This window comes from Mus caroli, chromosome 8 (assembly GCF_900094665.2).
Source record: "Mus caroli chromosome 8, CAROLI_EIJ_v1.1, whole genome shotgun sequence".
Classification (NCBI taxonomy): domain Eukaryota; kingdom Metazoa; phylum Chordata; class Mammalia; order Rodentia; family Muridae; genus Mus; species Mus caroli.
Window position 1 is genome coordinate 89,706,531 of NC_034577.1, and position 16,605 is coordinate 89,723,135.

Genomic DNA, 16,605 nt, shown 5'->3' on the forward strand with positions numbered 1-16,605 from the left:
GGAAGGAAGGAAGGAAGGAAGAAAGAAAGAAAGAAAGAAAGAAAGAAAGAAAGAAAGAAAGAAAGAAAGAAAGAAAGAAAGAAAGAAAGAGAGAGAAGAAAGAAAGCAAAAGTAAGAAAGAGAATCAATTGCCAATAAATTCTGATGTGGATAAGGGAAGATCAGAACACTTATTCATTGATAGTTTGGAGTTCATACTGGTGTGAGCATTAGGGAACTCAGCATGAAGTTCTTCAAAAAAGCTATAAATAGATTACCTTATGACCCACCTGTACTTCTGGACATGGTCCCAAAAGGCACTATATCCTATTACAGACATTCTTCCTCATCCATTATTCATTGCTGCACTACCCACCATAACCAGGAAGTAGATACAGTGTGATTGAACATCAAAAGATTATTGGACAATGAAAGTGAGCTAAATATATAGATTGGAATACTATTTAATGCTAAAGAAAATGAAATTTAAGGCTCATGGATGGATGAAGAAATAACCATTCTGAAGTGACCTAGACTCACAAAGGCAAATATCATATTATGTTGACTTGAATAAGAGTGGCCTCCATATGTTAAATTGTTTCAAAATTTAGTCCCTAGTTGGTGGTTATTTAGGGAGAATTAAGAGTTGTGTATATGCTGGAGGGGTGCGTTACTGGGGGCAGATTTTGAGGTTCTACTTTTTTGTTTTTTTGTTTTGGTTTTCGAGACAGGGTTTCTCTGTATAACCCTGGCTGTTCTGGAACTCACTTTGTAGACCAGGCTGGCCTCGAACTCAGAAATCCACCTGCCTCTGCCTCCTCCTGAGTGCTGGGATTAAAGGCGTGTGCCACCACACCCAGCTGATTCTGAGGTTTTAAAAGCCTCATATCATTTCAAGATAGTTCTTTGCTACCTTTCTATAGATTGAGATGTGAGTTCTTAACTTCCTTCTACCTTTATGGCTCTGCCATCACGGGATCATAACCAAATAAACTAATTTTTCCAGAAGATCACATGGTTATGCTGTTTATCATAGCAATTAAAAATTAACTAATATGGAATTTGTTACCAAGGAGTGGGGTATTACTGTGAAGAACCCAGACATACTGTTCATTACAGGAATATGAAAGGCTTTGGAACTATACACTAGAAAAGGAGTTGAACATTGTAAGTAAGGTTTAGTGGGCCTAAAAGAGTGTTCAGAAAGCCATATGGAGTATAGATGCCAGATACACTAGTTTTCTGAAGGCAGCAATACTAGCAACTGTGCGAGAGATTGTTCTTTTGGTATTTTGCAAAAGACTATGAGAGCTTTCTGGCTTTTTCCTAAGAACTTGCATGACACTGAAATGAAAAGTACTTGTCTAAGTTGTTTGGTGGGCAATATTGCAAGACACCCTACTGATGAATTTGTCATATGATTATTCATCAGTTCTACAGTGAAAGTAAACAAGGGGGCAAGAGGAAAAGCAAAATGTACAGTCTGGAGAAAGACAGCCAGAAAATTTACTGTCAGAGCCAAGATTTATGTGAAAGAAAAGTAGATTAAGGCCATGCCTGATCCACCATGAAATAGAAAGACAGGGGACTCAGGGTAAGACCTCACCCAGGTTAGCTCCCAAACTGTGAATATAAAATGTCTAAGAACTTTTCTGTTTCTTGAACAGCAACAAATCAAAACTTTGGAAAATGTGATTTTAGGACAGACCAAGCCCAGGAGAATCATCCACATGGTGCTCCAGTTTTAGAGTTATGAAAGGTAAATGAGAAAAGGAATTGTGGACTCTTGATCCATGGCTACATAATGCTGCTGAGACCAGGTGTTTGGCATGAAGATCCAGAGAGAAAACTGTGGGTAGTTATGACTGTGAAGCTTCAATTTCACTAAAGACACCAAGAACAAGGTAAATCTGCCAAATGGACCCTGTATACAGTGAGTAGAATAGCCTGAGAAGAGAGTCATAGTTTGCAGGTAACAAATCTGGAATGGTGAAGCCATCTGAGCCCTTTGACATTGGCCTTTGGCCTATTGTATTTGTGTGGTTTTGTTTGTTTTCTTTCTGGGTTTGGTCTTATTTTATTCTATTATTTTCTCATGATGTCTTAATTCTTGACTTTTGGAACAATATTGTATATCATGTGCCATTTTCTGTTGAAACTATGTGATTTGCTTTTGTATTTTACATGCACTTTCAATTAAGGGAATCTGTCCAGTCTAAGAAGAGCTTTTGAAAGTTGAACTTTTGAGCACTGTTGAGACTGAAGGAATATTGGAATTTTCAAAGATGGACTAAAAGTATCCTTCATTATAATATGACTATGAAACTATGGGGGCCACAGAGTGATAGGATAACTTTTAATGATATAGTTTAGGATATTTGAATAATTGATCCCCAGTTGGTAGCTGTTTGGGGAGCACTAAGAGTGTGATCTTACTGGAGGAAGTCTTTGGTGTTTCCAAGACTTCCCTCTGTTTTGAGTTAGCTCACTCTGCTTCTTGTTTGTGGATGGAGATGTGAGCCTTCATTTGTTGCTCCAGTTCCCTGCTGCTTTCTATTTCAGGTCTGCCATTCTGGACCCTTTATCTCTCTGTAAGTACAAGCCAAACAAATCTTTCCTTCAATAAGTAGTAAAGTAAGTAAGACTTGTGTGTTCTTTATCATATGTAGATGCTAGCTTTGAGTCTTTAGACATGTATGCCTAAATTGAAGTACCCATAAAAGTCAGAAGACAAGTGGAGAATCATGACAGTGGGATATTTTAAAGGAAGAAGGATAGAAAATGAGTAACACAAAAGAAAAGGGAATAATAGAACAAGAAGAGTTAGATTGGTGGAGATGGAAAGGTCAGGTAAAGAAGGAGATATTTGGAGGGGTAGTTGAGACAAAAGGCCTATGAAATAGTCACATAAAAACCTAATGCAGAAACTTCTAATTGCAATGTATTCATACGTATATGTGTATATATATATATTTATATATACAGATATATATGTGTGTGTATTATATATATACATATACATACACACATATATATACATATACATGATACATATATACATACATACATGCATACAAGGATTTGAAATGGAGTTAGGAGCTCCAGCTTAGTTCAGCAGTGATTGTCCTTAGTTTGGCTCCAGTTGTGGCTGGAAGCACAGAGAGGCCTTCTGTGGGAGATTTAAATTATGGCTCTATAAGCCAAGGCCTTTTCCATGTTCCTCATGGTGGTGGTGGATGAAAGACTGTCCTTAGTTCCAAACTGTTTATTGGCTGTTCATCATGGAAAATGGATGCTTACCTACATCTCAGGGTGGGCCCAAGATTAAATATCTTTGGCAGGGAGGAATGTCTGGGAAGGGAAGCTTATTGGCTAAACCCTCAAACCTCTAAGTACCTCATTAGCATGGAAAAGTCTGTTTAGGGTTATATGACCTATGTGGGGAGCATGGCCCATGTTCCAATCCAGTAATCTGACAGGGAGCAGGGAGTTGCCTAAATCTCAGGCTTAGTCTAAGCCACTGAGTCTCAAGGTCTCAGATCTGATCAATCTTTTCAAGATTCTTGGCATGGTTTATATCCAGAGGAGGGACAGGAGTGGGTGGCAGCTATCATGGTGGAAAGTGAGCTGTAACTCACCTGGAAGCTTCATCACTACTGTATATCATTTACAGGGATAGAAAGTGCCACATATGCTACCAGATTGGAACAGCTATGAATCTGAACTCTGCAAGCTCCAATAACAACCTCCATAGCAAGATAAGTCCACAGTGTAATAGCAACACGAATAGGATGGGAGTGACTGAACATTTTCTGCTTGGGTTTAAAGCCTGATCCATTAGATTAAACCCTTAGTACCACTGAGTGGACCAAGAAACCCTTGCTGACTAGATCATAGATCATTGAAGAGAATTTACCACTATTATTCTGCCAAATGGAAATCATAATAAACTGTTCGTTGATTTCTTGTGTTTATAGTCACAGAACAAATCGTGTCTTTACCATCGTGTAGGTTCTTAAAAAAAAAGGCTGAAATTAATTCAGAGACTCATAGTTGGACAGGGTGCATAGAATCTGAGGTTGCGGAATGTTCAACTTTCATTTAGTCATCTATATCACATAGCTTTCCTGTCACCTCCAGCCTTAGGGAATTATTGATGATAGTAATGATTGAACCTCTCACTGAATCTATTAGTAATAAATGATCTATCAGTGAGAAGTTGTGTGCCCTGCTCCCTTCCTCTAATTGTAGGTGTTCATGTTTTGAACTCCTACTGGTGTACAAATTACTGGGAGCTCATGTTTGGCTTAAGTTATCTTGCTTTAACTGCCACAATAACTGGAAAATCAGACCAATTATATTTTACCTACTCAAGGATTCTGAAAGAAGTGCAATTAGAATTTATAATGAATAGTCTACCCTTTATATTATGTTTCACAATCCATATCCAGTGAATAATAAGTATCTAAATCTTTGTCAACACATTGTGTAACAAGATCCTGTATGTCCACTATTTGGTTACATTATACATTGGGTACATAAGTGTGTTAGAATGTGTGGGTAAGTGGTTAAGTGAGCAGGTTGCTAGTGTTTACTATGTGCAAATCTGTTGCAATTGAGGACTCTGGGAAGTTATTGAATAATATCACCAAGCATCCACTTCTCATAATGGCAGCATTAAAGAAACACCTACCGAGAAGAAAAATTAAAACTTTCTAAAATAGCCTAATTAGCACAAAAACCCATTTCACTTGGAACCAAAATAGGATTTTCATTTTAATCCCTTATTAGGAGTCCTATTTTATGAACACAATCAGTCAGCATAGTTGTGAGCCAAGTTAGAAATTAGAAAAATCAAAACATTCAAGATATATTCAAAAAGCTTTAGATCTTTAACCTTTACAAATGAAATTACTTCTACCACTCACTACCCAGTACTGCAGCTGATTGATAAGGAACCAAGTGTAGACTGGGGAAAGGAGATTGTCTAGTGTTAACAGTTCGTTAGGGTGCTTTGCTAACACTCAGTAGGCGCCATCAGTTTGAGTTCACAGTCTTACATAGAAAAACCCAAATCACATACTGGGGGAAGGTGTATTGGCTTCAGGTCAGTATCTTGTTGAAAATGCATTGTTTTCTTTATAAATGTGTTATTTACAACTGCGATAATTTCAATGGGAACCCTCAGGTTCCTCTTCTCTAGTGATATGATTTTGATGGGAAGGGACTAGCTTTTCATTCTCAGTTACAATTGAGACTCACTCCTCACAGCACTACTGGCTATGCCAGGGTCTTCATGTTGCTATCTTCCTGTTAACCATTGCAACTTAAATTTCCTCTAAAAGCTTAATGATTCAAAGGCTTTGTATCCCAAAGTGACATTCTTTAGAGAAATGGGGAAGCATTGGAGACTGGGCTTAAATAGAAGTCTAGTAGTTAGGTTGAATATTCTTTGAAATAAAAACAAAACAAAACAAAACAAAATGAAATGAAACAAATAAAACCTTGCTGGGTCACATCATAGACATAAAACAACTGGACTAGATGACTACTCACAGAGAAATACATGAAAACAGCCAAACTGAATCTTTCTCTTTTTATACTACTTATATCACATATATTGTCACAATGACAAAATCTGTACCCTTGAAGTTCACTGTTCTGGGAGAAAGTTTTCCCTGGGCAGAGACTCTTCTCGTTAACAATTGTACATTTCTTATGTCCTTTCTGGGAGAAAGTTCATGCAGCTTGTAGTTTTCTGTGTTTCCTAATCCTTTTAAGTTCCCTCAGCTTCTCAGTGCCATGAGTCTCCCTCTACCCTCCCAGAGGGTATTGTTCAATTCTGGGGAAGTAGCCACACAACCCAGGATCTTAGACCTAACCCATAAGCTAGCTGATGATATTCCTTCTCACTTTTTATTTCTAATAAAGCAAATTAAGAGTAGAATTGAAGGTTTTATCTGAAACCTTGATATTTGTATTTTTTTACTGAATACACAGAAAACTTGAGATGAGTGAGCCACTTTGGTTAAATTTGTGTCTAAACCCCTTTTCTCATGATGAGGGAGATGCCTTGTCTTAGAGATTTTCTTTGCCCTTTCAAATACCTTTGAATTTCAACATTGGTTTAGGATATTCTATTGCCTACACCATGTTTATCTATGTAAATTTCAGGATGTAATTTTGACACTAGATTCTTATTAGTTGACTTTAGTTGTCATTTAGAACTGCTTCAGTTGTCTTATCATTACGTGCCGCCCTTTACTGTAAGACCAAAAACCCAGCCTACATACTGGAGGCATTTTCCCAAGACAAGGGCATGTTCTCAATAGTTATCAAAATCAGGGTAAGGCCCAGTGAAAATGTAGTAGAAATACCTGACAATAATGAGCCTGCCATTTTCCTCTCAGCACTAGAAAGACTGCATTTGCCAGTACTGGGATTTCTGTCTTGGGAGAATATTCTTTTCTTCCTGGAATTATCAGAAGGAGGACTCATAGTCCCTGCAGGAAATGTGCGAAAATTTCTGCTTAATTGATCCTGATTTTCTTCTCTGTGAAGTTCCACAGCCCAGGAATAATAATAAGCTTGGCAGTTTTCAAACATGGCCTCTCATTCCATACGTAAACCACAGGCCCTCCTAAACTGTCTTCTACATCGATCACCTAAATTTTTCTAGATGAATTTCAGTGCAATTCACCAAGCAGCACACTTTCTTGACAATGGATTTTGATAAGTGAGACTTCTAGTCACAAGTAGTGTATAATTTTGATTGCAGATTAAAAATAAAAATTAATATGTGTACAGAGAGATGTGTTATACCAACATTAATATATAAAATAAATATTTATTTTAATATGTTATATATTATTTATAATATATACTATATATTAATATACACACGCAAGTCTGTGTATGACATTCACATGAGGGTACATCACAGATTTTAAAAAGGAGATTTTATTAATGGAAATCTGCAACTGGCATGGGTGAGGAGGTAGGAGACATCTCCAGGAGGAGACAAGGGAAGAGCCCAAGAATTGAAGGGTATGCCTTTAGCTGTGACTTATTACACTGGAGATATAGAACCTGCAGTGGCCACTGTACTGGCTGGTTTTGTGTGTCAACTTGAAACAGCCTGGAATTGTCATAGAGAAAGGAGCTTCAGTTGGGGAAGTGCCTCGATGAGGTTCAGCTATAAGGCATTTTCTCAATTAGTGATCAAGGCAGATGGGTCCATTGTGGGTGGGACCATCCCTGGGCTGGTAGTCTTGGGTTCTATAAGAAAGTAAGGTGAGCAAGCCAGGAAAAGCAAGCCAGTAAGTAACATCCCTCCATGGCCTCTGCATCAGCTCCTGCTTCCTGATCTGCTTGAGTTCCAGTCCTGACTTCTGTTGGTGATCAACAGCAGTGTGGGAAGTGTAAGCTGAATAAACCCTTTCCTTTCCAACTTGCTTCTTGGTCATGATGTTTGTGCAGGAATAGAACCCCTGACTAAGACAGCTACCTCTTGTATCCAGAAAGGAACTCCTGTAGAGACACCAACCTTTCCACGAAATTTTCAACCCAAAATTTATCCTGTTTATGAGTAATGCTGGCATAGGGGAGAAAATAGAGACTGAGGGAATGGCCAACCAATAACAGGCCTACCTTGAGAACCATCCCATGAGCAAGTAACAATGTTTAACACTATTAATGATACTCTGTTATGCTTGCAGAGAGGAGCATGTTGTTCTTTGAGAGGCTTTACCCATCTACTGACTCAGACACAGATACCTACAGCCAAACACTGGATAGAGCTTGGGGACTCTTACTGAAGAATAGGAGGAAGGATTTTGGGTCTTGAAGGGAAGAGGAATTCCACAAGAAGAGCAAAAGAGTCAACTAACTTGAACCCTTGGGGCTCTCAGAGTCTGAACCACTAACCAAAAAATATTATATACAGGGTGGATCCAGCTCTCTCCATTCATATGTAGCAAATGTGTAGCTTGACTTTCATGTGAGTCCTGAACAACTGGAATGGAGCTATCTCAAAAATGGCTGCTTAGATATGGGCTATATTCTAAAAGTTGGGCTGCCTTGTCTGGCCTCAGTGGGAGAGGACATGCCTACCCTTGCAGAGACTTTCCAGGGTGAGTGGAATACTTAGGGGGCCCCCACCCACCCAGAGGTGAAGGGGAAAGGGTGGAAGCATTGTGGGAGGTGATGGCCAGGTGGGAGCAGTGATTGGGATATAAAGTGAATAAGTAAAAAATACAAATTTAAAAATGGAGATTTTGATGATTAGTAATAGTTCATAATAAATCACACAGTATGTGTTAGTTAGTATTCAAATATGCACCAGATGATGAGAACTCTGTGTAGTGAATTGCGACCATGCATATCAGCAGAACAGTTGATATCTGAGGAGTCTCTGACATTTGGTTTAAGAATATCACCAGGACATTGTCCAACAGGGCAGCACTTCTGAACTATATGGTGTGTTTAGCACTAAGTACTTCACAATTCAAAGCATTTTGCAAGTGAGTATTATAGGAGCTGATTAGGACCCTCACATCTTTAGGTGTCTGGAAAAGACTCCCATTGGGTTGTTACCCTCAGTCTCAAACACAGTCATTCTAACAAACATCAGCACATCTACCTTGAAATGATCTTTCATGAGTAACAGGAAGTAAATGAGGTTTTAATTCCAATAAACAAAAGCTCTTGAATACAGCTGAAAGGTGAAGAGAACAACTAGTTTGAGGAAGAGTTCCTATTTTCCTAGTAGTATACTTCAATAATTTTACTAATTAAAGTAGAAGCAATCTAGTTAACTCCAAGGTATTTTTGAAGTTTGCAACCTTCTTGTCTAGATGCCTCATTTTGATTATTCTTTACAGTTTAGGCTACTCTGCCTAACATCATGATATCTGGTAGTATGCAGCTAGGGATGAAGAATATAGACAAGGTTGGAATGCCTATAGCCTCCCTTTTTTTTTTTTTTTTTTTTTTTCATCTGATGAAAGTTGTTGCCAAAAATCATTATACACATGGACCTCCATTGTAGACTTGTCTCTATGGTCTCCCATGTAGGTATTAAATATGTCCACTGGACACATGCACTGGTCCATCTAATGCAATAGGTTGGCTGTCAAGGCTGTATATGAAATTATATTCTCCTGGCTCTTTTATCTCTTATTTTCCATTGTCTTCCTTCCCACAGCTTCAGAGACCAGAGGATAAATACAGGAGATTCATGAGCAGCTATGCATGACATGAGTGATTTCCAGTCTGGACTCAGCTGTGCCCTCTAGGCTAAGCTGAGAGATGCCAGGGAAGAGATTGTCCCTGTGCCTAGCATCTTCATTCACTGCCATTCCAGAATGAGCTGTCAATTGATATGCTGGACTGTTTCTCTCATACTGAAGTCCCTTCTAGATTGTCTGAAGGATGCAGAGGTTGGTAACTGGGCTAAATCTATGGTTATGAAGCAAGATAACAAGCCAGGGAATAGGATTCTGTTTTGAAAGTTTTTATTTATTACTATTGCACCAGTAGGCATGGGATGTCACACAAACACACACACACACACACACACACACACACACACGGGGTGGGGGAGACAGACAGACAGACAGACAAATAGACAGTGACAGAATGACAGAGAGATGCTCAGTCTCACACATTGTGTGTCTGACTAAAGTCTTTTTTTTTTGATTTTTAATATTTCTATTACATATTTTCCTCAATTACATTTCCAATGCTATCCTAAAAGTCCCCCATAGCGCCCCCCACTTCCCTACCCACCCATTCCCATTCTTTTGGCCCTGGCATTCCCCTATATTGGGGCATATAAAGTTTGCAAGTCCAATGGGCCTCTCTTTCCATTGATGGCCGACTNGGCCATCTTTCGATACATATGCAGCTAGAGACAAGAGCTCCAGGGTTCTGGTTAGTACATCATGTTGTTCCAACAATAGGGTTGCAGATCCCTTTAGCTCCTTGGGTACTTTCTCTAGCTTCTCCATTGGGAGCCCTGTGATACATCCAATAGCTGACTGTGAACATCCACTCCTGTGTTTGCTAGGCCCCGGCATCGTCTCACAAGAGACAGCTATATTTGGGTCCTTTCAGCAAAATCTTGCTAGTGTATGCAATGGTGTCAGCGTTTAGAAGCTGATTATGGGACGGATCCCTGGATACAGCAGTCTCTAAATGGTCCATCCTTTCATCACAGCTACGAACTTTGTCTCTGTAACTCCTTCCCTGGGTGTTTTGTTCCCAATTCTAAGAAGGTGCACAGTGTCCACACTTTGGTCTTCATTCTTCTTGAGTTTCATGCGTTTATCAAATTGTATCTTATATCTTGGGTATCCTAAGTTTTGGGCTAATATCCACTTATCAATGAATACATATTGTGTGAGTTCTTTTGTGATTGTGTTACTTCACTCAAGATGATGCCCTCCAGGTCCATCCATTTGGCTAGGAATTTCATAAATTCATTCTTTTTAATAGCTGAGTAGTACTCCATTGTGTAAATATACCATAATTTCTGTATCCAAAGTCTTACACATGCTTTTAAGGATATGAGGCAGAGGACAATTTGTGTAGATTATTCTTCTCCACCTTTAAGTTTATTCCAGGGATACAATTCAGGGCAAAAAGCTTGCATGGTAAGTGTGTTTATCCATAGAGCCACAGGAATCTTAAAGTCCAAAGTGATTACCAGCCCTCTTCTTTTTTGGAATCTCTATCAGTGATCAATTTCATAGCAAAGAAAAAAGAGGCAGAATAGAACATGTCTGTGGGACATTAGGCTCAATGTATTTTAAATAAAAAGAAACCCAAGTTGTGGTTTGGGGTTCATCAGAGCAATAGGAAACCAGAATCCAAGTAACCTCACACTTACCACTGGGTCAAGTCCAATCAAATTATTCCAAAATAACAGGACCATCTTTTACATTTTACATTATTTGAAAAGTGTGAAAATATATACTTGGTGAGTACATTGATTTTCTTGTTGGTTTTGCTTTATTTTCCATAAGCCACTTATTTCCATCCCTTAAAGTACAATTATTTACAAAAGAGTGAAGCAATTTTAAAAGCCAGTACATGATTTTAATACTATTTATAGAGTTTTATGTTAACTAATTAATTTAAATGAACGCTAGTTTCTCCAATTAGCAACATTGTGTGCTGGAAAAGTCAAACGGATGTTTTCATCTCACTCGATCTTTCTGTTTGTGTTCATTTAGTTTTATTCCTATCTCAGTGCCCCTATCATGGCCAAGGGGTTTGAGCAAATGATTGTCAGTCAAAACAAGCCCAGGTAAATCTGACAACCAATGCATCTGGCTGCATCCCTCTGATTTCTTCAGCGCAATGGTACTGTACGTTTATCAGAACAAGGTTTCTGGAATCAGGCAGCATCTATTCAAATCTGATTTCTGGTATGTTTAGTTCTGGGATATCAGGAATCTGTGAGTTAAATTATCCTAACCATTTATATTGTCATCATGGCATCTTCAAAACTGTGGTGTGAAATTTTAATGTGTCGCTACAGAAAAATGTGTAGTTTGAAAATTAATGGAGAATACATTTTCAATTGATTGTAGATGTTGTTAGGAATGGGTTGAAGATTACCTTCAAAAATCCACCAAGATAGGCAGAAAAACTAACCAAACAAAAACAAAACAAAAAGCACAGAAGGGTTATGACTGGTCAGCTCCTGAAATTACTAAGGGTGTTAAATATTCTTAATACTTCCTTGTATATGCAGAGGTAAAAACAGACTTATTGTGAAAAAACTTTCCCTGGAGGGGCAGACATTCTTAGTGAAAAATAACTTGAATGTAGAACACAGAATGAGTGTTGCACTGTTCAGCATGGCAGATGATCTTTTGCTTCACTTTCAGGATTTCTGCACACGTATTACTGAGAGAGGCTAGAACACAGCAGGCATTTTTATAAGAGCCCAGGGGAGAGGTAGAGGAGAGAGTGGAAACCATCAGTGAACTGGGCACTCAGGAATGAAAGCAAAGAACAAATTTCCAACTGAGCCTTGAGTTACTATCTCAGGAGGGAGTCTGGAATGAAAGATTGGGTAAGGAGGCCTGACTCTTGATGAGCTTTAAGGATCTTTGCAGCTTGCCCATACTAACTTTCCTCTATTTCACCACATTAACCTTCTTGGTGACATTTTGCAGTGTTCTGAAGTTTGGTCCTACCCAGATACCATACAGAAATATATATATATAATAGACCCTCATCTCTATTGTGATGGTATTGGAACACATGCTACTTTGGAGGTGTTTAGGACAAACAGCTTAGCTTTCATGAATTAGTACCCTTTAAAATCTATTCATCTCTTTTAATATGTTGGTCAGCACTGAGATGTTATGCATGTATTGGGAAATAGTCTCTACTACGGACACAGAGTCCATTATCATCATGGCAGGAAACATGGAAGCATCCAGGAAGACATGATTCTGGAGGAGCTGAGAGTTCTACATCTTGTTCTGAAGGCAAACAGAAGAAAACTCACTTCCAGGCAGCTATGAGGAGAGTCTCAAACTCACAAAGTAACACTTTCTCCATCAGGGCCACACCCACTCCAACATGGCTACACCTCTTAATAATGCCATTCCCTGGGACAAGCATATTTAACCCACCACACCATACCAGCTGTAAACTGAAAACCTTGTAAAATCTCACTAGAAACCCCCTTTACAGTAAAAGACATATCCTAAATAGCTTGTATAGTGATGATAATGACCACTCTTACTTTGACAATTTATAATCAAGACTCCTCCAGACTCAGCCTGTTGTATCATTTAGTAATAAAAGAGAAAAAAATATTTTGTACCATTGTAAGATATAACTTGAGGGGCATTACATTTTTATAGATGGACAATGCTTAGAGTGAGATAAATGTTAATTAAGGGGAACTTAGTGTCTAGTGTCTTTACACACAACAGTAAGCTACCTAGCAGTAACCAAGACACAAAAACTGACATGTTTATGTGAATTACTGGAAAAGAAGAAACATGGTCAGAGAATCTGGGAAAGTTTTAATGTAAGAACTGTGGACTGAAGCACAAATATGACAAAGCAATGTAAATGGAATGGAAATCCAAAGACTGGAGATTAGAGATGGATAAACTGGTGTTGTAGAGTCTAATGAGTATGTCCAAATCAAAAACAGGGAGACTCACACACCTTCTTACCTTTTTCTCTCATTCCCCTGTTTTCCTCCTCCTCTTCCTTCACCTGCTCTTCCTCCTCTTCCTTCTCCTCCTCTTCCTCCTCCTCTTCACCTTCTTCTTCCTTCTCTCCTCCTCTTCCTCCTCCTTTTCTTTCTCCTCTTCACCTTCCTCCTCTTCCTTCTCCTCCTCTTCCTCCTCCTCTTCACCTTCTTCTTCCTTCTCCTCCTCTTCCTCCTCCTTTTCTTCCTCCTCTTCACCTCCCTCCTCCTCCTCCTCCTCCTAACTTCACACTCCTTTATAGTCTTCTCTCACCCTTCTCTCTGCTCCCTCACCTATGTTTCTCCAATCTTCCCTTCCTGTACTCATTTTCTTTCCCTCTCCTCTTTCTTCTCTTTCCTCACTTCTAATATATCTCTCTCACTCCCCTTTCTCCTCCTCTAAATTTTGTTTTCCTTCTTCATTTTCACCCTTTCATTACATTTCATTTTCTGTTTCTAGGTATTTTGAAGTTCTCAGAAGTCCTGACAACTTTATAAAAAATTCCTCCAAATGCCACTTGTTACTTACAGTGGAACATAACTTTGTCATTTTTTTTTTTTACTTCGTTGCTTCAATAATAGAAGTTACATGGACTGTGTTAAACCCTAAGGAAGACAAAGCAAGTCATTCTTTTAAAGAAGTATGGAAACACTAATACATTATCATCAGTGTGCCTCGATGACACACATGATCAGTGTTCCATTTCTTATAAGCTAGAAGCTTATTTTTATTCCTATATGTTGCTAATGAATATGCATCATTCACATTTGGAAAACAGAATACAATAAAGATTTTTATCTCACCTATGACATTCGCCTTCTATAAAAATAGGTTGGTGGCCTTTTGTCTTATTGACAGTATCTTTTGCCTTACAGAAGCTTTGCAATTTTATGAGGTCCCATTTGTCGATTCTTGATCTTACAGCACAAGCCATTGGTGTTCTGTTCAGGAATTTTTTTCCCCTGTGCCCACACCTTTGAGGCTTTCCCCCACTTTCTCCTCTATAAGTTTCAGGATCTCTGGTTTTATGTGGAGGTCTTTGATCCACTTAGACTTGAGCTTTGTACAAGGAGGTAAGAATGGATCAATTCACATTTTTGTACATGATAACCACCAGTTGTGTCAGCACCATTTGTTGAAAATGCTGTCTTTTTTCCACTGAATGGTTTTAGCTTTTTTGTCAAAGATCAAGTGACCTATGTGTATGGGTTCATTTCTGAGTCTTCAGTGCTATTCCATTGATCTACCTGTCTGTTGCTATACCAGTACCATGCAGTTTTAATCACAATTGCTCTGTAGTACAGCTGTAGGTCAGGCATGGTGATTTCCCCAGAGGTTCTTTTATTGTTGAGAATAGTTTTGCTATCTTATGTTTTTTGTTATTTCAGATGAATTTGCAAATTGCCCTTTCTAACTCAGTGAAGAATTGAGTTGGAATTTTGGTGGGAATTGCATTGAATCTGTAGATTGCTTTCGGCAGGATAGCCATTTTTATTATATCTATCCTGCCAATCCATGAGCATGGGAGATCTTTCCATCTTCTGAGATGGATCTATCTTCAGAGACTTGAAATTCTTGCCATACAGATCTTTCACTTCCTCAGTTAGAGTCACACCAAGGTATTTTATATTATTTGTGACTACTTGAAGGGTGTTTTTTCCCTAATTTCTTTCTCATCCTGTTTATCCTTTGTGTAGAGAAAGGCCACTGATTATTTCAATGTGTAAATACTTCATTCCTTCTTAGAATAGGGAACAAAATACCCATGAAAGGAGTTACAGAGACAAAGTTTGGTGCTAAGACAAAAGGATAGACCACGCAGAGACTACCCCATCCGGGAATCTATCCCATAATCAGCCACCAAACACAGACACTATTGCATGTACCAGCAAGATTTTGCTGAAAGGACCCTGATATACCTGTCTTGTGTGAGGCTATGCCAGTGCCTGGCAAATACAGAAGTGGATGCTCACAGTCATCTATTGGATGGAACACAGGGTCCCCAATGGAAAGGCTAGAGAAAGTACCCAAGGAGCTGAAGGGGTCTGCAACCCTATAGGTGGAACAACAATATGAACTAGCCAGTACCCCCAGAGCTCATGTCTCTAGGTGCATATTTAGCAGAAGATGGCCTAGTAGGCCATCCATCATTGGGAAGAGAGGCCCCGTGGTCTTACAAACTTTATATGCTCCAGTACAGGGGAATGCCAGGGCCAAGAAGTGGGAGTGGGTGGGTAGGGGAGCAAGGCGGGGGATAGTATAGGGGACTTTCGGGATAGCATTTGAAATGTAAATAAAGAAAATATCTAATGAAAAAGTGAAAAAAATGTAACTTTGCATAATGTGCTTGACTGTCAAAGGTTTGAATCCCTTCCTTCTATGTTAAGAAATAAACAGGCAGCTCTCCAGGTTGTAAGGAAAACTGAATATAATTCCATACAATGTACAAAACTTAAGCACCGGTGTGTGTAATAATTGTTCATTGAATGGTAACTATCTCTTTGTAATTATGTTGACTGATGTTTTTTCTTGTAGGCTTGAATGACATGGAAGCATTTAAAAAAAAAATCTTTCCCACAAGCCATTCTAAATGAAAACACTTTGAAGTTTTACAAATTCCCTTTGTTATACTAGCTGTGGTTAATGTCAGTGAATAGAGAGGAAAATAATGACTTTAGGTTGGTGTAACTCCCTGGTGACACAAAATCAATCAGTCAGCTGGTTGAATGGAGTCTTTCACCTGCTCATTATACATACTGGTAGAGCTAGACAGCTATTAAAATCTATTAACCTGATATTCCTCTTTAAATTGAGAAATGTGTCTAGAACAGAGGATGAAAAAATATTTAAGACAAATCCATAGCAGAGTTCAGATGGCCACTTGCTTGTGCTCTCCTCCCTCTCATCGGGATACATTTCTTTCATTGACATATTAAGCATTGCCTCCAGGAAAGAAGCGAATTAATTGCAGTTTCCTCAGTGAATGGCATGTTGAGTCTGGAGCCTCTCAATGTGGTTTAAATGTTCCTCCGGGTGATGTCCTCCAATTAAAATAAGTTGTTTAGAGAGTTCATCTGAAACATTTATTTATTTATTTTAAATTACCCAGTGGCAAGGGCCTCTTGGGATTTTGAAATTGAATTTGAAGAAATGGATTTATAAAAAGCATGTTTTACTTGTGAGTTTTGCTCTAATATCACTTGGTTAAATTTGTGAATGTTGTCCCTATCTATTATCAACCAATACATTCTTCTCAGACTTGGCATGAGTGTGATTTTTATGACAGACCACAATAAAACAAATTTTCTTTTGTAGGATATATGTACTTCAGTCTTAATTGAGAATTTCTGTATGATGTCAGGCAGTAAAGTCCATGTGATAAAGTCCAGAGCAAGAGAGG